The sequence below is a fragment of the Ixodes scapularis genome, unplaced genomic scaffold, assembly GCF_016920785.2.
Source record: "Ixodes scapularis isolate PalLabHiFi unplaced genomic scaffold, ASM1692078v2 PGA_scaffold5__190_contigs__length_132052651, whole genome shotgun sequence".
Classification (NCBI taxonomy): Eukaryota; Metazoa; Arthropoda; class Arachnida; order Ixodida; family Ixodidae; genus Ixodes; species Ixodes scapularis.
This window is the reverse complement of record NW_024609880.1, coordinates 108,506,392-108,531,336: the sequence shown is the minus strand read 5'-3', so window position 1 is coordinate 108,531,336 and position 24,945 is coordinate 108,506,392. Positions and strand designations below refer to the sequence as shown.

General features: G+C 45.6%; 1 pseudogene; it reads left to right on the top strand.

Annotated features, from left to right (window-relative positions):
• The first annotated feature begins 688 nt into the window (after positions 1 to 688).
• On the top strand, positions 689 to 7,002 carry LOC115315352 (annotated as a pseudogene).
• Positions 7,003 to 24,945: the final 17,943 nt, after the last annotated feature.

Below are 24,945 nucleotides of genomic sequence, written 5' to 3'. Positions count from 1 at the left end.
GCCCAGCGTGAAACAACGCGATCTTGACGATCACATTGATCAATCCGCTTTCAAATGTTTTGCTCCACAATTTCTCTATTACAAGGACGCTGAACCGAAATTTGCATTTCGCAAAATAAGGCCGTAAAAGCGTTGAACGGGACGCTACGAACTTCAAAATATCACTGATACATCGATGTCTTAAAGCGATTGTTGTGTCCAACTGTGTTTATCTTTCCCCTCTTCGTCTTTGTGTTGTCCGATCTATCGCGTTATTCTTTAATACATCGTCTTTCTTTTCCTCTTCTGTGTTCTGCCCGAATAAAGCAGTTAGTCACGAGACTCTGCCCGCGATGGTCATGCTCTGATAGCGGTCCACGAACCGCCCAACGTACATTATTTGGCGACGATCGGTTAAAACAAGCTTTTCCTGCACTGTACTGAACAGCAGCGAGGAATACAGCCTGACCTCAACTGTACCCTCTGTATCGGACAGCTTTCTGCTTTTCCCGGTGTAACCATCTTCTTCGCACGATTTAAGTCAAGATGGTGACCAGTTCTAACGGCATCATTGGGTGCTGAGAAGCTATCTGGCATCGTCATGGCCTCGGGCGGCACAGTCGCCCAGCAGTTTTTGGCTAAGTTGGGACCTTCAACCATTCCATGGGAGCGGTAGATCAAAATGTTTGAGCGTATTTTTTTGGCAACGGGCGCCCGAGAGTATCCTGCAGAACGGCGTCAAGCGATGCTGCTGAACTGCCTCGGCGAGGCCGGCCAGCGGATTTATGACTCACTACCAACGCCTGAACCTGCTGTTGATCAGGCATTAGCACCGCTAGGAGCAGCAGGTGGCGAGCAAGCTGTACGCGCTACTCCTGGGGCTTATGTTCCGCCATTTTGGACCCCCATGGCGACTAGGGAAAGGGAAGTGACGTCAACAACGCAGCTAACGCAAATTGGATGTTGATTGGTGAGAGTCCCTGATGATGAATTTCCGCAGAAGAAAACAAAGAAAAAGTGAGCTTTGTTTTCTTCTCCGGATATTCGTCGTCAGCGACTCTCACGAATCAACATCCAATCTGAGTTCGTTGCGTTGGTGACGTCCCTTCCTTCTCCCTAGCAGCCATGGGAGTCCAGGATCGCTAGGTTGGACATTTGAGAAAAGGTACATGGAAGTGACGTAATGCAAAGGAGGAGCGTATCCTAGCAACACTCACGTGGCGGCTCTGCCCACTTTGACGCCGCTACGTCATCGCAAACTTGACACCGGTCAACCGTTTCAGCGACGTCCGGAGCCAACCACCGACGAGCGGAAGCAGCTACGCATTCCCTGAGGCGTCCCTACGCGCGGGATACGGGGTAGGATTTACTGCGACGCGGGGAGCAGTTCCTGCGTTTAGCGAAGGAACAGCAACCAATCCTGTGCGTCGCTGGCCGTCGCATCTGTTCTAGTACAGGTAAAAGTATTGAAAAACAATCAAAACCTTTTGGGCGTTGTTAAAACAAACCGCTTTTTTGTACCCTTTTGCAATACATTTAAGAATTAATTGGAGAGAAAGTTGTGCCAATATTATGCGGGATGTGCGCTACGCGCCTTCTTCAAACCAAAATGTCGATCCACGAGGAGCCGGGTGTGCCGGGGGCAGCGGAGGGGTCGGCGGAACCAACGGGGAGCGCGCGAGTGACGGCTGCTTTAGTCAGAAACAATTTTTTTATCTTTCGAGAACTTGCTATTGCTGTGCTCAAATAAGAATGTTTGGCGCAACATCTGTGATAATTCTTTCAAAGTGGTCCAGTGTTTATATGGTGGTATGCTAGTCAGAGAATATATATATTTTTTTTCCTTTCGAAATTTAACTATTGTGCTCAAATAAGACCAGAGTGTTCAACAAGATATCTGTGATATATACTTAAGCTTGCCCAATTACTTACATGGTTCCAGTCGATGCTCAGTTTTACTTCCAAGAATGAAATATTACATTCCACGTTATCACACTTTTATTCATGAAGTCACAGGTTTTTCTTTAAGAAATAAAGCAATTTTCAAAACAAACTACATGTGCACTGTCTTGAGATAACACAATCACCTAACTTTGATGAAGTACCATAAAAGAGATAATAAAATGGAGCAGAAGGCAAGACGCTTTGAAGCATGTGTAAAATGAAACAATGTCCATGACAACAATATCCCTGGTTCAATCAGCAACTAAGAAAGCAATCTCTGCAAAAGCAAGCATTTCTTTCTAGAGGTAGTCTAAATTACTTCTGAGTTCTTTGCAGGGGCAATCCAGGTGACCTGTTTGTCTGGCAACTAAACCTCCGAACCTTTTCTGTCACTGTCGACTGCGTCTCGTGCCTTCTGCTGATAAAAATAAAAAAAAAGTCTGTATCGATTTCACCGCGATGCACTCGACACGTATCCGGAGGCAGCACGCTGGTTGTGTGACGAACTTCACAAGGTGTAGGAGCTGAAGAGAGTATGTAGCTTGTGGACGGCCATGACTGTGGAGCAGGAAGCGAAGTGTGCACTTTACGGCTTCCACGGGGAGGGCTTCACTGAGGGCAAGGATGTGACGGGGTCCTTGGTGGTCAAAACCTCAGTCGTGGTGGCGAGAGGTTCTGCGGTGGTGCTGGGCACCACCGCAGCGAGGGCGCTGAGGGGCTTCCCGACGGTGTCCCTGGTGGTCGGGACTACCGTCGTGGCGGCGGACCCCTTGCGTGTGGCGGGCCGCACGGGCACGTCTGCGGCGGTTTCCGAACCGGGCGACAAGGCGCTGCCTCAGAGCCTTCCCCCCGTCCGAGAGGCCGACCGGAAGGCCGACCGGAGGGCCGGCAGGAGCCAGCCTCTTGGGAGCCGACGCTGACCTCTTCGAGCTCGGCTCAGAACCGTCCGAGCTCGGCTCAGACTCCAACTCTGACTCTTCAGGGTCGGAGTCTGACTCCGGTTCTGGCTCGCTCGATGCAAGGCAGATGTAGTGGAGCACTGCACATGCCGAAATAATGGCGGTGGCTGTTGAAGGGTGGTAATACAGAGCCCGGTGAATTTGCAGACACCGGAATCTGTTTTTCAACAGCCCGATGCAGCGCTCCACAACAGACCTGATCGAGGAATGCGCCTTATTAAACCGGCCGCAAGCGGTGGAGGTCGCGTGGTTCCCGGGGACAGGGGTGATGAGCCAAGGCTCCAAGGGGTAGCCGCTGTCACCTGCACATGTAGAGGATGGAACATATTACATTCTTTACTTTTTAAAATAAAAGGCAAGAAAACAGCAAAAACAGCTGTGTGCAACTATGTCAATTATATTGTAACTTAAGTGTGCTTTAAAATTTTGTTAATATTTCTGCACTACAGTATCAGTTTACATTATAATTAATTAGCACCAGCTTGCCTGCAAACTCTCTGTTATTTCATGTAACTATGTGTTTTCCTGGTGGGTTGTATGGGATGTGTGCACGATTCCTCAGGGGTGCTGTGTTGTATGCAAGTGCATTATTAGGCCCTTGCATCCGACAGATAAAAGCTCTGTTGTTTTTGGGAGTGTGGCCGTGACCTTAGGCACGGGTAGAGCAGAACACGCTGGCCTTGTCTTTGGCAAGCAAGGGGATAAGGCGCCAGTTCGACGAACCTTTTTCCTAATCCTCGGTGGAGTTGGAGATGGGGAAAAGAGAGGGGGTGGTTAGATTGGAAAGGAGTCAGGTCCTGTTGGGACACGGAGGGTCTAAATGGAGGAGCTATATAGGCAGACCGAAGAAGAAGGGTCAGGGAAAAGAATCCAGTGTGTGGGACAAAGACGACCCGAGGACAGATTTGGCGAGCCCCAAGTGGCCAAGGAGGAATTGATCCCATTCCGTACAAACTGACGACCGTCAAAGCGACCAGGCGAGCCCCCAGGGATCAGTGAAAGACCTCCAACTTCATGCAAAAACCAACCAGCAAGAGGGCACAGGCAGACAGTAACAGTGAGTGGGCCGAACCGGACAGCGACTCGCACTGCGGTCGCATGCCTTGCGTAGTCTATCACTGTCGTGAGATTGGTGTAGTGTGGCTTTCCTAGCCTGCAGAGTGTGAGAGTTATGTGGACATAAAAAGAGATTAATGGCGAAACTTTGGGTGTTGTCTCACTTCAAGGAGTTCCAGCAACTGTGTCTGTGTGCCTCACAACAAGCACAGTACGTGTGGTACTGTGGCTTTCAAGCGGTGGGAGCCACCGTGTGCATAAGGAATGAATTTAGTATGCTCACCAAGCAGGAACCGGCCGTCGCGTGGCAGCTGCCCTTGCTCGAGTTGGTTTCGGAGCCAGGAAAATTGCCTCACGAAGGAGTCGTGCACCGACCCGGGATACTGTGGGTCGATGCACATTATCCGGCAGTCGGCGTCACACACCTGAAAGTGAGAGAGATATTGACATGTAATTACCTGAATCCACAAGTAGTAGATTGTACTTATGGTTCACAAAGCAGTCGCAATTTCAGAACCTTTTAAGTTATTTTGTCTGACACATGCATGTCAACACACCTTCCTGGATGCAAGGTACAACTAACTACCTTAAAACAAAAATAATGTTGTTGTTTTTTTGGTTTTTTTTACGGAAGCTTGCACGTTTTAACAGACAAGCATTATTTTTGGGAGAAGCGTCTCACGGCTCACATGCTACGTAGAGCACACGCTCGCGCAGTCGTGAGACCCCACAGCCCGCAGTCATAAAACGGCATACTTAAACCGTATCGGCAATACGTTTTTTTTTCTAGAGATTTGGGGCGCGTTATGACAACGTAACATGAGTGTACTTACCACCATCACGTTGAGGGCGTAGAAGTACTTGCGGCACCAGTACGCCGCCTTCGTGACGGTGGGGTCGTTCTTGGACGGGCCGACGATGGAGACCATGGTCCCGTCCACGCAACCGATGACGCCGGGTATCCTGCCGAGCAGCCTGAAGCCCTTCTCCGCGTCGAACCTCTCGCTCGGCGTCTCGGGGAAGTGGATCCAGCCACGCTGGACCCCGAGACGACGCACGATAGCGACGGAGACGGCGCGGACCGCAACGCTGACTGTCTTTTGGTCCCGCGCTACGTGTTCGTCGCTCGCCACCATGCCTTGGAAGCTCCCCGTGCCGTAGAAGGGCAGTGCGCACAACACTTGAAGCTCCACAGTCATGACCGTCCACGAGGTACGCACTCTCCTCACCTCCGGTTCCTCGCGAAGTTCGTCGCACAACCACCGCACCACGATCTTGGGCAGGCGGTATTGCTTCCGAAAGATCTCCTCTGGAAGCTCGAATGCATCGCGGTGTTCCCGATACAGCCTTTCCAGCGAAACAAAAAAGCTCTGAAGCAATGGTGAGGGTGCAGGCTAGCTGGTGTAAATTGAGCATAGTTGTAAACCCGAGACTGGGGATACGGACAAGGGACAAAACACAGAACGACACGGACGAGTCGTTCTGTGTTTTGTCCCTTGTCCGTATCCCCAGTCTCGGGTTTACAACTATGCTCAAAAAAGCTCTATTAAAGAAAAAGACGAATTGACGAGACGGCGACGCCTAGCCGCCGAAAAGAAGCTGCCAATGACATCTAGTTCCGAGCAAGTACCTTTTGAAACGTACTCGGTACAAAACGAAACGTCATTTTGTTGTCACGTCCGGTAGCCGACTCCGCCCAGTTTTGCCGACTCCGCCCACATTTTTCTAGGGAAATTACGTCACTTTTGCTTCCAACCAATCAGATGTGATGACGTCACTTCCGTGTACTAAAAAAAGGAACATGTACAATGTCGAACCTAGCTATCCTGAAAGCGCAATATAGGGCCCCTGATGTCTACAAGGAGACCATCAAGTTGGTGGAAGCCGAATTCACGCAGCCGACAAATGTGACACTGCAGGGCTTCAGTTCCATTTGCGTAGACAAAGGGAAGGCGAGTCTCTTCGCGATTTTCTCTCCGCATTACGGACGTTAGCAGTCCAGGCTAATTTTTAAAGTCGAACGCAAGATTGCATCCGCAAGCAGTTCATGATTGGGTAGCATCGACGGAAATTCAAGAACGAATGGTCCTTGATGCAGCCCTTCCGTTCGACGTAGTAATGCAGACCGTTATGAACCTTGAGCGATCACGACACGAAGTTCGAGAATGGGCTAACGTGACCGCGTCAATATCCAGTAGGCAGACCTGTCAAGTTACAGAGAAATCAGAGAGCCGCGTCAAAGCCTGTAGACTATCTGGCGAGAGACAGTTCGGAGGGCGCCAAGGGCATTCTCCGGGAAGGGCACTCCGACCGACTCCACATCAGAGCAGTCCTCCACAGCACTCATATTATGAGTCATCGCCGCCACCTTCACAGAGGGCTTCATCGCGACCCTTTGCAAGGCCGGGTGTCATCTCAAGAGACACGTACACAGCACGTGGTTTGGAACCATGCGTGACCTGCGGAGGTAGCGGGCGAAGCCCGTATTCCCTCTGACAGCAACTACATGAACGGACGTCCGACTAGCGTACAGTTCAACCTCCCACGAGATAGTTCCCAAATTCTACAGGCTTCACGACAGCAGGACAATCCCTGTCGCACGCGCGTCTGTAGGAATTGCGGGAATGGCCCACACAAATGCCAGAGCTACGACACCTGTCCCGCGAGACAAAAATATTGCTGCAACTGTGGTCGGCAGGGTCATCTTGACCGTGTATGCCGGAGTATATGTCGAGATCGTCAGCGATCACAACGCAAGAGAGAGGAGGAAGTCCTCTCAGATTGCGAGGCCTACAACGACGAGAATTACGACCCCGACATTGTATGTCACATTAATGAACCCTCGAAGGCGAGAATCTACATCTTCACTGGAACGCCAGTGAAGTTTCTTCTTGACACCGGGTCATTCGTCTCGCTAATGAATAAGACCACGTTCACGCAATGGTTTGCAAGTGACGCCCACGTGGTTGCTCCACCAGCCAGATTGTTGAGCTACTCCCGTCAGCCCATACAAAGCCAGGGAGCTTTCAAAGCGATGGTGACATTAAGAGAACGGCACGCGTAACTGGTGTTTTATATCGCAGAACGTGGAACTTCTTCGTTGGGCATGGACGCAGTCGTGGCGCTCAACATTCAAATCAGCGGATCAACAAGGTCTTGCTTTTATACTGAGACTGGTGACACCGGTGAGGCTTCCACAAGTATGGCCGAGCAGTCTCCACCGTTGTTACCCCGAAGCTCGACGACTCGTTAGTGGCACCGGAGAAAGAGTGGACTTAACGGCTTTCACCTCCAGCGGAGGCAAGCGTGGCTCCACACGTGCACCTTCGAGTTAAGCCAGTGTCTACACCTCCGAAGCTTCCGGCATCCCTTAGTCACTTCGAGCATCTTTTTACGCCAGGATTGGGCCGAGTTAAAAGAGTCGTATGCAAGGTGAAGATCCGCTCTTTAGCAATTCCCATTAAACATCGGCTTCGGCGCATTCCCCAAGCTGATCGACAATTAATTTCTGAGGAAATTATACGTCTTGAGGAAGCTGGGGTGATCGGGCGAATCAATGCCTCCGAGTGGGTATCACCAATAGTAGTGGTCTAAAAGAAAGATGGCACTATCTGAATGTGTGTGGATCTTCGCGAAGTTAACAAAGCGGTAGTCGTCGACAGCTACCCGCATCCTCACATCGAAGAACTGCTGAACGCATTGCATGGAGCGCGGAGGTTCTGGAAACTGGATCTTGCGGCAGCATACCATCAGGTTGCACTTCATCCGAAAGTCGCGATTTAACAGTGTTTGTTACGCACGAAGGACTCTTTTACTTTAAGGAAGTGTGCTCGGGACTAGCTTCCACACCAGCAACCTTCCAGGAGATGATGGAAACGATCTCGCAGGGCTGCCAGGGAGTGCTGTTTTATCTGGATGATGTAGTAGTCTTTGGTAAGAATCAACAGGAGCATCTAGAGCGCCTGCAAAAAGTATTATTGCGCATCTCGGAAGCAGGTCTGAAGCTCAACAAGAAATGTCTGTTCGAAGTCACAGAAATTTCGTTTCTGGGGCACAAAGTTAGTGTTGCCGGGATTTCACCTCTTCAGAAGTAGGTCGACGCTCTTCGTGCGGCACCAATTCCTACAGACCTGACTAAGCTACGGTTCTTCTTAGGAATGGTCGAATATTCTCGTTTTGCCCCGTGCCTGGCTTACGAAGTAGAGCAGCTGCAAAAGTACTTGCGCAAGGACATCCCGTTCATCTGGTACCAGGCAGCAGATCGAAGTTTCCAGAGGGTGGAAGTGCTACTGTCCTTTGCACAAACCTTGAAGATGTTTGATCCTGCGCTGCCTATCATCGTTACTACGAATGCTTCAGCTCACGGTATTGGCGCAGTGTTGCAGCAGCGATACTACAGGAATTTCACCTGGTAGCATTTGCATCACGAACGCGTACTGCTAGTGAAAGGAAGTACTCTGCGGGCGAACAAGAGGCGCTTGCGTGTCTGTGGGCTTGTGAAAACTGGCACACATACCTATGGGGTCGCCACTTCACCCTACACACAGACCATCAGGATCTCGTTGCTCTCTTGGCCACGCAAAGAACCGGATCCGTATCACTCGGTGGTCTACCCGGCTTCTCAAGTACAACTTTCATGTAGAGTACCTGCGTGGCGCTGAAAATCAAGTAGCTGATGCTCTCTCCAGACTTCCGGTAGCGGAAGACGAAGGAGAAACAGTGTTTGATGAAGAAATTGTGTCTTTCATCGCTCTGGATGATGAGTGCATATCGAAGGAGCAACTTAAACAAGAGACGGCTGACGACCCCAAGTTGACCGCCGTAATGTCCTATGTCACCTCGGAGTGGCCACCAGGGTGGGCGTTGGCTCCCGATGAAGCCATCTTTCATGACACTAAGGACACGCTTTCTGTGCACGATGGTCTTTTGTTACGTGGCGATCAGTTCGTTATTCTCTCTAGCATGAAGGAACCCTCATCGGCCGAGCGCACGAGGGCCACCCTGGTATCGGCAGGACTTCGTCCCGACTCCGAGAGCTCTACTGGTGGACCCGCATGAATGCAGACGTGAAAACAGCGGTCCAGGCCTGTGGCGTTTGCGGGTCTGCCGACAAAAGTGCGAAAACACCGCCAACATCTTTTTAACCTGTGCCTCTCCCTGAGGGACCATGGTCGAAGCTTGGCATCGGCATTGTTGAGCCATTTGAAACTTCACCGCCAGCGTATCGGTTCGCGATCACACTTGTGGACGATTTTTTTTTTTTTAATTTGCCGGAAGTTTATTGTTGTTCAAGCGTCACGACAGACACAGTGACGGGGTTCCTACGTCTCATCTTTTCTCGGGAAGGCTACCCCGAAAGGTATTGTTTAGGACAACGAACCTCAGTTCTCCTCCGTAGACTTTAAGAACTTCCTAGCTGCGTGAGGTATCAACCATCATCTTGTCTCCGTCCACTATCCACAGGCCAACGGACAAGTTGAATGGTTTAATCGCACTTTTAAGTCGTTTGTACAGTGCGCTTCATGGAGAAGCGACCGATCCATTCTGCCGTCTTGGATCACTCGCACGTGTATCGCTGTACGCCTCATGCCACGACAGGATTGTCTCCTGCACTCCTGCTGCATGGACGTAAGCCACGCAACCGGCTCCGCATAATCGGTTTGTCACCATTGCAGTTCCTGCAAAATTCACTGGAGGAGTTACAACGCCTGCGGTGTCGAGTCCAGAAAGGGCAAAAAAGCAGCAAGCGATATACAGACCAACGGCGAGGGGCTTAAATTCCGAAGTTTCAGGTCGGCGGATGGGTGCGTGTCAGAAAACCAAGGAAGGTGAGAAAGAGAGAAGAGGCTTTTGGACCTCCAATGCAAATTGTTGAGCTCGTGCGTCGATGGACCTACAAGCTACATGATGGACGCATCTGGAACGCCTCCAAGCTTACGGCGGCGGCTCTACCTAAGTAACGTAAGCCACAAGCAGTGACAAGAACATTCAACGGGGCGCCTGCAAGCAGAAGTACGAGGGGCAGTTCAATAAACCGTCATCCTCATCACGAGCGGCAAGCGCCCACATTGAGGGAGGATGCTCAGTGACAACAGCAGCAGTTCCGACCGCAAACATCTCTCCTTTCCCAGTTTGCCAGGAACCTGAGCTGAATGAAGACGTGACAGCTCCAGATGGTCTCAGTGGATCCGATCAAGCTATGCAAGGGGATGCTTCTCGCCGATCAAAGCGAAACCGTTGACCTCGAGAGCGTTCTGCAGACTGGAGGCTGTGACTCGCAGTCCTGTGTTTCGGATGGAACTTGGAAGTGACCAACCCGGAGACGGATTTATTTTAGTTTAAACGTTTAAATATCCTAGTTTGTTTGGGAAGACAACATGTTTAGTATAAATCCGTAAAATGGTAGCCTTGGCCAAGGGTAGCTTGAATGGAATAACGAATGCATTCTGTGGTAACGCTTATTTATTGAGTAAATAGAATGATATTTAAAGCGTGGACGTGCTTTGATTGTTTTCATTGAATAAATAGAGTATATATATGTGCAGTGTAATATAACAGTGAGACGTGCTTTCATTGTTTTCATTGTGTAAATAGTGTATGTAAATGCAGAGTGTAATGTAATAGTGAAAAGTGCTTTAATTGTTTTCTTTTTTTATTCTTGATGTATGTTTGTCCCGGGGAGGGGAGAAACGTTGTGTCCTACTGTGTTTATCTTTCACGTCTTGTTCTTTGAGTTGTCCGTCTTTCTTTTCCTCTCCTGTGTTCTGCTCGAATAAAGCTGTTACTTAGGAGACTCTGCCCTCGATGGTCGTGCTCTGATAGCGGTCCACGATCGTCCAACACTACAGGGATGGCCTTATTTTTCTAGATGACGGCCGCGATCAGGCGAGCACTATGACGTCACGATCCTCCTGGAACAGTTGAGAATAAGGGGAAGCGGCCTCGCATCTCTCCTTCTCGCTTCGGTTCACCAGCTCGAGGGAACGAGGGGAAGGGTAAGAAAATTAGAATCGTGACGTCACATATCTCGTTAGCCTCGTCGGTCGTGTTCAGTCGCGCACTTGTTTTCCAAAACTACGGCCATTCGTTAGAGATATTGCTGTATAAGTGAAAACATTGGGCCTTAAAGCGTCCCGCCCATCGCTCCAGCCTTGCATTTGTGAGCTCCAAATTTCCGATCAGTAACGCTTTAGCTCACGGCAAACGTTTAAAACGTAATATATCTGATTGTTTACCTCATATGTCAATGCTTAAGCAATATTTAAGGGGTGATTCCACGTCAGTTCATGCAATGATGGTCCGGGTCATAATTTAGATATTTTTGTTAAAAATATATATGAAAGCCATGTTCTTGGGAGGAACATTCAGCTAGATATGAACGCCGTAACAATTTTTTTCGCTGAGATATAAAATAGAGAAGCTTGAGGCGTGGAAATTGAGAAGATTTCACAATGCTACTTTGCACAGTCGTCATTTCCTTATCAACCTTTTACGGCACCATAACTTTTTTAATAGGTTTTACAACGGTTATACAACACATACATAAAAAAATTAGAAATATCCATAAAATATTCCAATGCAAACAAAAATATCAAACATGGCACAAAAACGCGTTTTAGAGACATATTCACAATTTTTTTGCAAATAAACCATCTTTCATAATACTTCACAAAACATATCAAAATGCGCGTATTTAAATATTCTTTACGAATATATAAATATAATATGCCCACCCTTAAACATATTATTGTTATCAACTCGGAAATTCGGCTGATTTTTCAAAATGTGGCAAGATTGGGCGTCTATATTTAAAAACCTCCATTTTTTGTTTTCTTTAAACTCCCCTTGGCACTTTGCAGTGACTTAAACTAACCTGTGATGGCAAAAGATTGAGTAACATATGACCTCCAAGCGGGAAAAGCTACGACAAACCTTCACTCGGAGCGAGCCGACGTCTTCGTCATAGCGGCTTTGCCGCACAGCACCAAACGTTTGGGCGTTATGGCATGTATTTTATATTATTAAAATTATTTTTTTATACGCGGTGAGTATTAGTGACGTGAAAAGGAACTTTGAGCTGGAATACCATTAATTAGCTTACAATTCACAGGAATAAAACGGCCCCACTCTGCAAATTCGCTACCTATGCATCATACATAAGCTTAAAACTCTCAGTTGCGCGAATGGCCATGTATACATCTGGCCTCTCGGCATATGATGACTTTCACAGATGAGTTTCCTGGATTTTTTTTACAGGTTTTACGGTGGTCCACTTTGCTTGCTTCACCGCACGAAACTCTCGAACTCGAAGACAGTTGTGAGCACTGCGCAGAGTGGTTCGACGCGTTTTGCGAAGTGCTGAAGGCATGTAGTTCCCACCAGGAACGCAAGCGATTGTACGTGCTTCTGCCACCAATCATCCTGAAGAAAACAATATTGCGTCTGGTGTCGGGTGCGACTGCCTACATGATTGATCAAACATTAAAACTGAAGCGCAAAGGTGGTGTTTGGGCAAACCCTGATCCATACATGGGGAAAAAGGCGAATGCCGAAGACGTGGGGGTTGCAATTGAGTACTACACACGCGACGACCTCGCATGCTCTGTTCAAAGTCCCGAAAAAAAGGGCGTCGTCCAAGCCATGATCAACGACATGTTCAAAGTCGTAAAAAGGTTTATGACCCGCTCTATTAAGGAAGCTTGCCAGCTGTTTAGGAAGGACCATCCCCAACCCGAACTAGGCATCTCCAAAGTTTATTCCCTACGACCAAAATGGGTAAAAAAAAAAGTCCCGAGCACGAGGTGTGCGCGTGCATATATTGCGTCAATTTTCAGTTGATTTTAACGGCAATAAAAAATGCCCCAAAGAAGACATTTACTGAAGACGACCTCAAGCGCATCTACCTCTTCTGCGCTCCACAGAACGATTGCTTTCTGCGCCGTTGCGAAAAGTGCCCAAAAACGCAGAGCATCTCGCTGCAGTCGCTTCATCTCGACGAAGACGAAGAGATCTGTTACGCGTTATAGGACGCTGGCGAACTCGTCAAAAAGGTTATGGACACTTCTGCCTTCCTGCGGCAATAGGAGAGCGAAAAGTATATGAGGCATTCTTACATCCTTGACCTTGAACGAAGCCTGATACATGACACAAGAACCGCCTTACCACCCAAGGCAGTGATGTTCCACTTCGATTTTGCGGAAAAATGGACAGTACTCTTTCCAACCGAAGTGCAGAGTTTTCATTGAAAAAAAACTCAAGTGTCTCTCTCCACAAGTGTGGTTACGTCCACGCAAGGCACGCAAAGCTTTGCCGTTGTCACCGATGGTACACGACACATGACACAGCTCACGCTCTTCTAGTCACATAGGCCATAAAAGAGTATGTTAATGTTCATTTCCCAGTCTTTTTTGAAATAATTTTTGTATCAGACGGAGCGGCGGCGCATTTCAAGAATCGCTTCCAATTCCACGAATTGTCTTGGAAGCCGCGCTCTTCGGCAAGATGATCTTTTCAGCCACTGGACACGGAGAAAGCGCTTGTGATGAAGTAGGTGGAAGAACCAACGCTCACCAAGTTGAGATCTTCGCTCAACTCAACGATTGCCACCGCTAAAGACTTCGTGGAAGTGCTACGTAAAAAAGTAACAAATGTCTGCATGTTCCACCTGTCTGTGGAACGGGTTCGAGAGTTTCGTGCGGTAAAGCAAGCAGAGTGGACCACCACAAAACCTATGAGAGGAATCCAGGCTTCTCATCTGTGGAAGTCATCATATGCCGAGAGGCCGGATGTATACATGGCCACTCGCATAACTGTGAGTTTTAAGCTTATCTATGCATAGTTAGCGAATTCGCACAGTGGGGCCGTTTTGTTCCTGTGAATTGTAAGCTAATTAATGGTATTCCAGCTCAAAGTCCATTTTCGCGTCACTAATACTAAGCCCTTATGAAAAAAAGAATTTTAATAATATAAAATACATGCCATAACTAACGCTCAAAACGTTTGGTGCTCTGCGGCAAAGCCGCTATGACGAAGATGTCGGCTCGCTCCGAGTGAAGGTTTGTCGTAGATTTTCCCGCTTGGAGGTCATATGTTACTCAATCTTTTGCCATCACAGGTTAGTTTAAGTCACTGCAAAGTGCCAAGGGGAGTTTAAAGAAAACAAAAAATGGAGGTTTTTAAATATCGACGCCCAATCTTGCCACATTTTGAGAAATCAGCCGAATTTCCGCGTTGATAACAAAAATATGTTTAAGGGTGGGCATATTATCTTTATATATTCGTAAAGAATATTTAAATACGCGCATTTTGATATGTTTTGTGAAGTATTATGAAAGATTGTTTATTTGCAAAAAAATTGTGAATATGTTTCTAAAACGCGTTTTTGTGCCATGATTGATATTTTTGTTTGCATTGAAATATTTTATGGATATTTTTAATTTTTTATGTATGTGTTGTATAAACTTTGTAAAACCTATTAAAAAAGTTATGGTGCCGTGAAAGGTTTCATAAGAAAATGACGACTGTGCAAAGTAGCATTGTAAAATCTTCTCAATTTCCACGCCTCAAGCTTCTCTATTTTATATCTCAGCGAAAACAATTGTTACGGCGTTCATATCTAGCTGAATGTTCCTCCCAAAAACATAGCTTTCATATATATTTTTAACAAAAATATCTAAAATATGACCCGGACCATCATTGCATGAATTGACGTGGAATCACCCTAAGACAGTTTACTAAGTAACCGAACTGAACGTGAGGAAGAATCCCTTACCATCTAGTACTATTAATACTATCGATGTATAAGTTCTGTCGAACCGTGCGTAGACTGGGGAACAAAAAAAAAATTGTGCTCATGTTATCGAAATAACTAATATTTAAGCGAGAAACGAAATGGCAAAGATTTGCGGCGTAGAATGGAGGTACAAATGTCACTTCTTTATAAACACGTGCCTTATATAACGAAACCATGTATGACAAAGAAATTTTATAAAATTTATAAGAGCACATGAAAGCTTTTCATAAAAAATAAATTGAAAAAAAACGAATTTTCTTAAAATGACGTTGAATTTTCTGCTTTTATCTTGTCTTCTTAAGTTTACACTGCTGCTTCTTCTAAATAACTATACTTACATTAACAATATTTTTTTTTATATAGGCTTACATCCAAATTTTTATTTGATATGTTTCTTTTCCTTAAATAATTGTACATAGAACGCTAGCTCGGTTCAAACTTGGTCCATTATTGCCGAAGATGCAAAATTCAAGAATTTTTATTTTATTAAACAAAATAATAAAAAAAAAACACTTCTAGGAAAATTTAACCCTTCAAGTTTTAGAGCAATAAAAAATAACCATTGTTGAGTAAAAGGTAATCTAATCTTTGCGAGACTTCAAAATGTATCACTCGTGAAAACAGCAAATATCGCAAGACCTACATTCTGCCCATGAGAAGACCAAAACACAAGAACAAAAAAAAAAATAATAATAATTCTGTAGTTGTAATTTTCAGTTTTTTTTTATTCGCACATTTCTCATTAACATATATTTATCCAAAAAATTTTGAGGACCCACCATTTTTTTGCACGATTTCAGATACTATTAATTCTATACATGAGCATCGGAAATACGTGTGTACATATATAGGCATCATTTTAAACATGTTAATGGGCGGTTTCATTTGGATTCAGGCAACAAGGTGCAGTCGTATTTTTATTTTCCTTTGAATTATTATATTACGTAGCGCATGTTCCAAGAAGAACAATCCTTTTGATATTAATGACCTGACGTGTTTAGTTGATGAAAAAAAAATCTAAAAAAAGCGGGACAGAACGACGAGGTTTTGACGATTGTCGTGTGTGGCGTTTTTGAATCACTCTGAATTTCAAAGTACTAAAAAGAGAGCATCTATATTTTTTTATCTCTTTGTGACATGGATTTTGTGCTTCGGATAATGCTCCCGACATCTGTCCGGTGTTTTTTCTGTTGGTGGAGGGCAACCGTAGTAATTGGTCGTCGGAGATTTCGTTCAACCCGTCAAATTGGAGCTCAGGCAAGTTCAAGCAGCGGCCATTTTGAACGACAGACCGTCTCCGGCCGGTCGCTCCAAAAATGCGACTCCATCTTCTGCTCGTCGATTTGAAGCGGGTGCCACGGAGCGGTTCTTATCCTCCCTTGCTGATCTTGAAAACCGATCCGGTTCTACCACCGGAATTCACCATTAGGGACTATTCAAAATCTATGAATAGTATATGGTGTGCTTTGAAGAGTAAATTCTGGGTATTTTGAAAAGATAGTTCGGATTGGTAAACAAACCACCGAAACTTAGAAGGATTAAAATCACTTTATAAATGCGCCACAGCAGTAGAGAAACGCAGACAGAGAACAAGCTTAGAAACACGTCATCCAAACTATTTTTCGCAACATGGCATTCTATTGTGTGTCTTCATTCCATTCGTTCCGCCATTCTACTGTGTCTTCATGCCTTTCTCTTTCAGCTATTTTTATAAAATCACTGTCATATTTTACCTTGACATATCATCGCAGTAGTGATAGGGTAAATGCGAAACCAACGTGGACCGATAACACTGCAGAAGTTCAATTCCAAAAATTTTAGGCTCATATGCGATTCCATTTCCCAAAGCACTACTAAACAGCTCTACGTCTTAGGATTCGCGAAATGTTGAATATTATTTCTGTAATCAGTTTAAACATCAGGAGATACCGAAACTGAAACTTTGGTAGCGACAGGCAACATTGATCTCGTGTCGACAGAGTCATGGCCACGTCACGCCGAACCACGTGGCCCTACAGGTCACGTGATCCTCTATGCGACGTTGGGCGAACGTAGAGCAAAGGGCAAGTGTCGTCTGCTCCGCAATTTTCGCCAAATTAGTTTGCTGCAACATCCAACGACATCTGCACCAATGCGGCCCCAGCTTGCGCTTCGGGTTGGAATCTCGACGGAGGTGCCAGCAATTTGACGTGGGCTTATTGTCGCGAAGGTGCCCTGTAAACGAGATCTCGGTTACACGTCACACGATCCCCAGGTGGTCTAAATGAATCATCAGGCCCCCGCTTGGGCGTGCGAGATGCCTCTCGTAGGTCTGGCACATAAAGCTCCAAGTTTACATTTGTTTGACCGAAAATAGCCGAGTGTACGCGCCTGGGCTTTACAGGCACGAGACACATATGATCGTACATTGGGAAACGCCCAACGCGTAGTGCAACCGGCGCGGTGGTTGTTTAACCGTGCATGTGTCTCCTGCTTTAGTAGCCTGAATTGTGTACCTTTACGAAGGTGTACGGACTACAAATCTATTGCCAATATCAAAATAGTCAGAGAAAATTATAAATGCCGTGATAAGTACGCTTCAGTGCACATTCATTTGGTTTCGCAGCGGAACTGATCTTTCCAGGCATGTTTCTATATTAAGCTGGTGACAGCAAATCAGTTAGTGTCATGAGCACAAGCAATCGGAACAGATGATTGTTCTGCGACTATGAGATAACGGTTTCCCGGAGTTCTACCGGTACGGGATATCCGTCCATACATTCAGATGCGCACTGTCGTGTGGAAACTTGTAAAAGACAACTCCCGGGCTGGTCAACTGGTGGTTCAAGCAGGCAGCAACACAACATCGTGAGCCTATAGATGTTTCGCCAGGCATCGCAGATAGTAATCGGAGATGCGGCCCGCGCTCGTAACGTCAACAAAACGTCTTTCTCAAATTACAAGAGCGGCGAGACGAAACAGACTGCTCCCAGCTCCCAGCTCTCAGTTCCGAGAGGCGCACAGGGCAGCGTAAACTAGCGCATCTGTGTTACGGTGATCACGTGGGCACAGTTGACCCAACACTGGGAGGAGAAACTCATGACGTCATCTTTCAATTTCGCTCTGAAAAGTAAAACAAACAAAATGTGAGAATGACGTAGACATGACTTTGACTTTGTAGCTGAGTGTTGGCTGCTCCAACTCCGTGGTATTGATTGCGCCGTTTATTGCGCCTTACGTCGCATGCTAAAGTTAGCAGATTCAGCGACATGGCTCATTCAAAGGTTTGCTGGCCAGTTTAATTATTATATAGACGGAATTATATCGTAGCATTTGACATGTGGTCTTCCTAGATGATACTGAAGAGGGCTGCACAGTTTCCTCAATATCAAAAATGAAACGGTGTTACCCTTCAAATTCGTCAAACTTTTCAGTGACCTTTCTAGACACACCGAGAGGCGCGCTATATTTTCACTTCAAAGTTTTATTTCGTTATTTCTTTTACCCAGCTGGTATGTTAACCAATTCTATAGGGTGGTTCAAGTCACCAGGCTCGATCTAAAATGGACCGTAAAAATCGACGCCTATACGTAGCAATCTGAACTTTTCGTCAATGGTGTATTTCACAAGTCGGTTTTTTCTTGTAAAATTACAAAGTGTAGTTCTTTTTCGTAAAAAATAGGGCAAAGAAGCTTGCCAGGGTCTACGGCGGGCGACGACCCAGACGATCAAGTCCAGTAGCGGGGTGTGTTCGGGGTTCGTATTGTTAGATGGCAACGGGAGCAGCGTCCGAGTGTGCAGCCACCCAGTGAAAGTAAGGAGACGACCAGACTTGGAAGTAATCCGTTACAAGTAACATAATTACTTGTAATTAATTACTTTTCTAATAATCTTGTAATTAGTTCGTTACTTTTTTGAAAATGTAATTTGTAATCTAATTCATTACTTTTTCTGTAACGCGTTACTGAAATTAATTGTTACAATTCTTCCGCCCGTCAGAGGGAGAAAAAAAGTGGAAGAAGGGCGATGCAACGGCCTTCGCGCTTTTAGCATGGTAACACAAGAAGGGGGTTCGCTCGCGAGGAAATCTAGTGCTGGCGAAGGAAAGGAATTCACGGAAACCGCGACAGCCCAGCCAGAGCCGGTTTCTGGACTTGTTCGTACGGTCAGTCAGGCTGGGAGGATTCGACTGTCTACTTGAAGGCAACAAGCTTCGACTTGGAAAACGAGCGGACTGCTTTGAGCGCACAAAAGACGAGAAAACTAATTGCCCATTAAACCGTCGAGTAGGAGTCGCGAAGAGCACGAACGTGGACACTGTAACCGTGGTGCAGATGTCCGCTCGCCCCCCCCCCCCCCCTCCCCTCCTTTCCGCCCCACCCCCTGCGTGTTGTCCCCCAAAAACCGATCAGCATTTTTTTTTTTTGTCACACGATACCGTCTGTTGCTTGTCGATGTTCTGCCTACACACACGAACCCCGCAGACAAAAAAATAATTGTAAAGGCCGGTTCAGACACTTGCGTTTGAGTGCGTTTGACTGCGTAAGGTCGAGAACCGAAACCGAGTCGCCGGCACATCTGTGCTTCATACGAAGCGTGGACTCCAATTCAGAGAATCATCTTGGCACGCGATATAAGCAGCAGGGATGTCCTGGTTTCTCGCTTCCGCAACGCAGTCAAACGCAGTCAAACGCAACTGTCTGAACCAGGCTTAAGAAGACCTTGACCCTGTTCATCTTTGACAGTGCTGTGAAAGCTAATACTGGCTGGACCAACCAGCTTTGTAGCTTCTGTCATTTGACTTCGCACTAGCCGATACGTAAGGCACAAACATAAGGAAAGCGATGGCAGCAGCTCATTGGAGCAGAAAACATGTAGCATCAACACTACTGTCAGTTCAAACAGTAACTTTGGACAGCAGGCGATAAGGTGGCCGAGGAGCACAGCCAAAATGGCTTTGGACTTCGAAGCCGAACCCATATTTTTAGAAACGAGAATGTTGGGGTTCTCGTCAGCGGATTGTGCCTACGGGAACTTACTCCAAAATTTCAGAGAAAGGGAACACAGCCCGAGGTTTCTGACAAAAAACAGTGGCTGACTTGGACACAGTAGGGTGCCTACACAGGCGTTAAGGTAGCGTAAGGCGGCTGTAAACGCGTGAGGTACATTGAAGTCGCTGTTCAATGACAATTGCGCTTTTATAATATTTTCGAAACGGAAAAGTCAGCTCCGCTGAAAGATTGTGAATGAATATTTAGTGTGAAGTTTCGATTTTGATTAGTTTCATGACCAAGAAAAAAGATAAGTAGGTCAAGGCCGGACAACAACCTTCAACAAGCGGTACTCTGAAATCTGCCCAAACGCAAGTACCGCATTTAGGTCTTACAGCCAGTTGGTATTAGTGGCAAAACCAGCCCTTATTGAGGTAATATATATCAATCGTAAAAAAGCCACATCTTCGGGAGAGTCGTGTTCTGAAGTTTGGCGATGCCATATTTGGAATGGTGTGCGTGCCTCCGCCACCCATGTGCATTCGTCGTATGTTCATGGGGTTCAGTTCTGTTCCAGTGGACAGCGCTAGATTCGTTTATATCGAACACCTGTTTCAGTCCTTTACAGCTTTATAGATTCATTGTTGTAAAATTATTATCCTAAAATAATCGGTAGATATAGTACTGAAGATGTTTTATTTTTGATGGCGCCAAAAATTCCCCCCACAAACACGCAGTAGATTTTGCAGCTATTTTGCGTGTTTCTTTAAAGTAACGCAAAGATAATTGAGTAAAGTAACGAAGTAATTAATCAGTTACTTTTTACGGAGAGTAATTTGTAACGGTAATCCTCTACTTTTTAGGCCGAATAATTGTAATTAATTATTTTTTGGAGTAACGGGCACAAGTCTACAGACGACACGCAGACGAAATGCGTTAGGAGCAAAACCGCCGTCGCTATGCAGACGCGTTTTTTTTTTTTACTTTAAGTATTGCTTTTATTCTCCGCCTTTATATTTTAACCGAAGGTACATTTCAAAAATATTATGTTCATTTTAATAAATCACGGTGGTCGCGAGCCGTCGCAATAAGGAGGTAGCGCCATCTATCAATACGAACGCTGAACACACCCCGCCACTGGACCCTGTCGTCTGCGTCGCTGCCCGCCGTAGACCCTGCCAAGTTTCTTGGTCATATTTTTTTACAGAAAGCGAGCTACGCTTTGTAATTTTACAATAAAAAACCGACTTGTGAAATAGATCTTTGACGAAAAGTTTAGATTGCTACGTGCAGGCGCTGATTTTTACGATCCATTTTAGATCGAGCCTGGCGACTTGGACCACGCTATAGTTTACGAAACTATGTGATACATTTATTTTATTAGAGTAAACTGCACTAATTGAAAAAGAAAGTTACAAACGAAGAAAGACTTGTCGTCGAATAAAAATGTTAACCCGAATGATTGATTAATTCATCGATTAACCGGTCTCGTTGATTTCCGTCCATAATTTCACAACGTTAAACTTACACTTTTGTATTTGATGTATATGTTATATTTGTAAGAATCAGGCCGTGCCGTCTTCGTTGGCGGCGGCTCCAGCGCTCCTCATTAGGGTCTTTGAAATGGTGTCAACCACGTCGGGTCCCTGTGCCGGGAGCGGTGTTGTGAAGCCTCGCCCGCCTACTCGTGGGTCCGCCAGTTGCCGGGGGTGCCCATCGTTTTCCGGGATCCATCGTATCGCTATGACGGTCCCGGCGTCTCTTCGTAGGGTTTTGCAAGTCTTCTTGATGGCGTGCGCGGCTCTATGTCTCGTTGGCCGACCGATAAGGCGCTTAAGGGCCTCGGTGTAAAACCCCTCGATGAGTTTTTTTTATCAACATTGAATATCATCTAGGGGCTTCAGCTCAGTGCAGTCCGTGAACCGGTGGATTTGTATATTTTTCAGCACATATTTTCCGAGCTCTTATAAATGTACGAATTACATTGCCGACTGTGTTTGCGCCCTCATCGTATCGTTATCAAAGCTCGAACACGATTTACTGAAACCCCGTACTGTCAATAGTATGCAATGATAAAACTATCGATATTGAGGCATCGTTGACTGGCGGTCAGTACATGTATAGCCAAACTATCGATACATCTGTAGCCGAGTACCGTAAGAACAATCGATGACACTAGGGAGTTTTAGGGAACCGTTTTTGCACATCCCATACGGTACGATGGGCCCTCCGGTAAGAACTGCGCATGCGCTACCACAGAGGACTCTGATATGCGCAGTTCTTACCGGAGGGCCCATCGTACCGTATGGGATGTCCAAACACGGTTCCCTAAAACTCCCTAATATCGATGCTCGACTACCGGAATACTGTCGATTGCTTGCTATCGGCACTCGATTATTGAAAATATTGATATTCTACCATTGATAATAAACCTTAATAAAGTTAGTAATAGTAATTGAAAGAGTCAATTAAGAATGCCAAAGGCAAACCATGAAATATTTTCAAGCTCATATCATTTCGCGACTGGAACCCTCAACACGTCTATCAGGGAACAATAAAAATATTAAAAGAAAACTATAGAAAAGCGATACAAATACGGTTGTAAAAATAACGACAGTAAATATTCGAGAAAATTTTAACAGTGCATTTCTGAAAAACTATCAATAGCGCTTCTGAAATACTATATATAGTATACTTCTGAAAAACTATCGATAGTACTTTCCAAAAACAATATCGATAGAATACTTCCGAAATAGGACCTAAGTTATATTCTAGAAGAAAAAAAACTTTTGAAAGTGATATCAATAGTCGATGATAGCAAAACTATAAATAGTCGTATAGATGGCCGGCTATCAGAAAACTATCGATGATACTTTTTATAGTCGACTATCGGAAAACAATCGATAGTACTATCGATGGTTGACTATAGATCTTTCCAAAAATCGCCTTCTGCGTGCTGCCCCCTTTGTCTGCTGGGCTGTGAAACGACTTCTGAGCATGCGCTGTTGAGCTGCACTGCTGTATATCAGACGCTGCGCATGCGTTCGCGGCTCAGTGACTCAGCATTTTTTTCCCGGATGTTAAGCGATGCAAAGGTCTAAGCAAAACTGTCGATAGTCGACTACCGTAAAATAATCGCTAATATCAATAGTCAATTTATCGATAGTTTTCCAAAACTAATTCCAGGTCCTCACTCAAACTCAAAAGTAGTTCGTGCTGTCATTGCACTTGAAGCGTTGAAGCTGGTGTTGTCCGCGGAGGCGCAAGTCGGCACTGTGGGCGTACGTGTGCGCTTCCGCCGCTCCACCGTTCGGTCACCAGACACCAATGCGCCGCGACACTCGGGAGGAATACCTTGTCTTTTTGTTGGTTTCCGTACACTCATTTCTTTTCGTAGTAGAGGGCAGGACGGCCGTCCTTCACTCTACTACAAGAATCGGGGGTCACCCCTCGAGGTATGGTCGGGAGATTCTGGAGGCCTTCGCCATGTGTCGATCCAAGGACAACATCGGCTCCCCTTTCATTGCCCTTTCGGGGAAAGAGATAAGACTTCTTAGTTCGGAGCTATCTCCCCCGACGTTCCCGACGGCGACGACGCACCCTTGACGGCATAGTGCTCCTCCTTTCCACCCCCTTTTCACCCCCCCCCCCCTTTTTTTTCCTGTATATAAGCAAACTCTTGGTGTTATGTTGTTGCCAGTTGGAAGTTTGTGTTTGACCGTCCTTTCTCGTTTTCTTCCTCAAGTTTACTATCCATACCAACCCGTTCGTTCTGTCCCTAGTTCAAAGACATTCTCTTATTATTATTTCAGCTGCATGAGGCAAAGAGGTTCGGTAATGTTCTTCGGCAAGAGCGACATCCTTTCACTGTTTACAATAGGTTGTATTCACTGGCGGTCATAGCTGAGCTCACCGCTGCTTTCGAACCACCGGGGAAGAGGAAGAGGGGAAAGATGCTTTTCTACAAATTTTGAGTGAAAGTAAACCTTCCATAATCTTCTGGAGGGAGAATAGCGACATCTGGGGAAGCCTGGGACATAAAAAGGAAGGTCCCGGTGAGAAGATAGTTTCTCCTTCCCTTCTTCTTTCGCGACTGCCCGAGAGCTGACGGGAAACTCCACCCGAGCATGCGCTGTGACCAGTTACCTCAAATATGTCATCTAGTGAATACCACCTATACTCTTTATTTCGCCAAAGAAACATTCTCACAGCGTTGAAGTGGCCGGAACACGTCTAACCTTCAGCACTTGTCTGGAGTCACAAATCTCACCTTTATAGCATAGTTTATGTTAGGGTAGAATTTCATCTTATATTTGCCCTTTATACATGCGTACTCCTCCACGTCCGCGAGGTGAAAGCGTTCAATTGTCACTTTCCTTTGGTTCGTCAAACGTTTACCGATTAACGGTTTAAAAATATTTATCGCGATTAAAGCTATAATCGATTAATAGATATGTGCCAACAATACTCATATTGTCCTGTTTAAGAATGTTCTTACCGATATGTGCACATTGTAAATATTTATAGCTCACTCCCCTCTTCAATGTATTTACATTGAGGGTATTTGAAATAAATAAATATATAAATAAAGTTAACCGCGTAATGGCTCAGCCCTAAGAAAAAGTCATACTACGAACCTCACGCCCACGCCAAGATTCTGAACCGTTATTTAAATGCACATCAAGCCGAATTTTTTCGCAGTTGTTTTCTGTTCGTTTTCTACAAGTCGAGATTCGAAAGTGTCGTATTTGACAAATACGACACTTCATTGATTGTTTTGTGCCTCTTTAAGACTACTCAGTATATATAACTGTAGAACCTTAAAACAATATTATATTTTATTAAATCCCCTTCAAGAATACTTCTTAATAAGCTATGTTACGAAACAAAGGAAAATACACATGCCATTTGTTTGGGTTAAAACAGACAGTCCAAACCATTTGAAATTTAAGTTCTAAGATGCGAAGTAGAAATTATAATGGTAAAAAAAATATTGCGTATTCAACAGGCGTGAATAGCAAAATGTTTAGAACAGCTAGCATTATATAAAAAAGGCAAACTTTTTTAATGTTCTAGTGCATTCCTGAGCAGAGTGCGTAATAAATATAGGCACATAATGAACATGATAAATTCCATGTGTCAACACATGGTGTCTATTCGGAAGACGTCTATACAAATCTGATCCTTCCTACCTCTTTAGTGCTATTTGAATGACAACACTTTCTAGGTATTTCTGTCTTCCTAT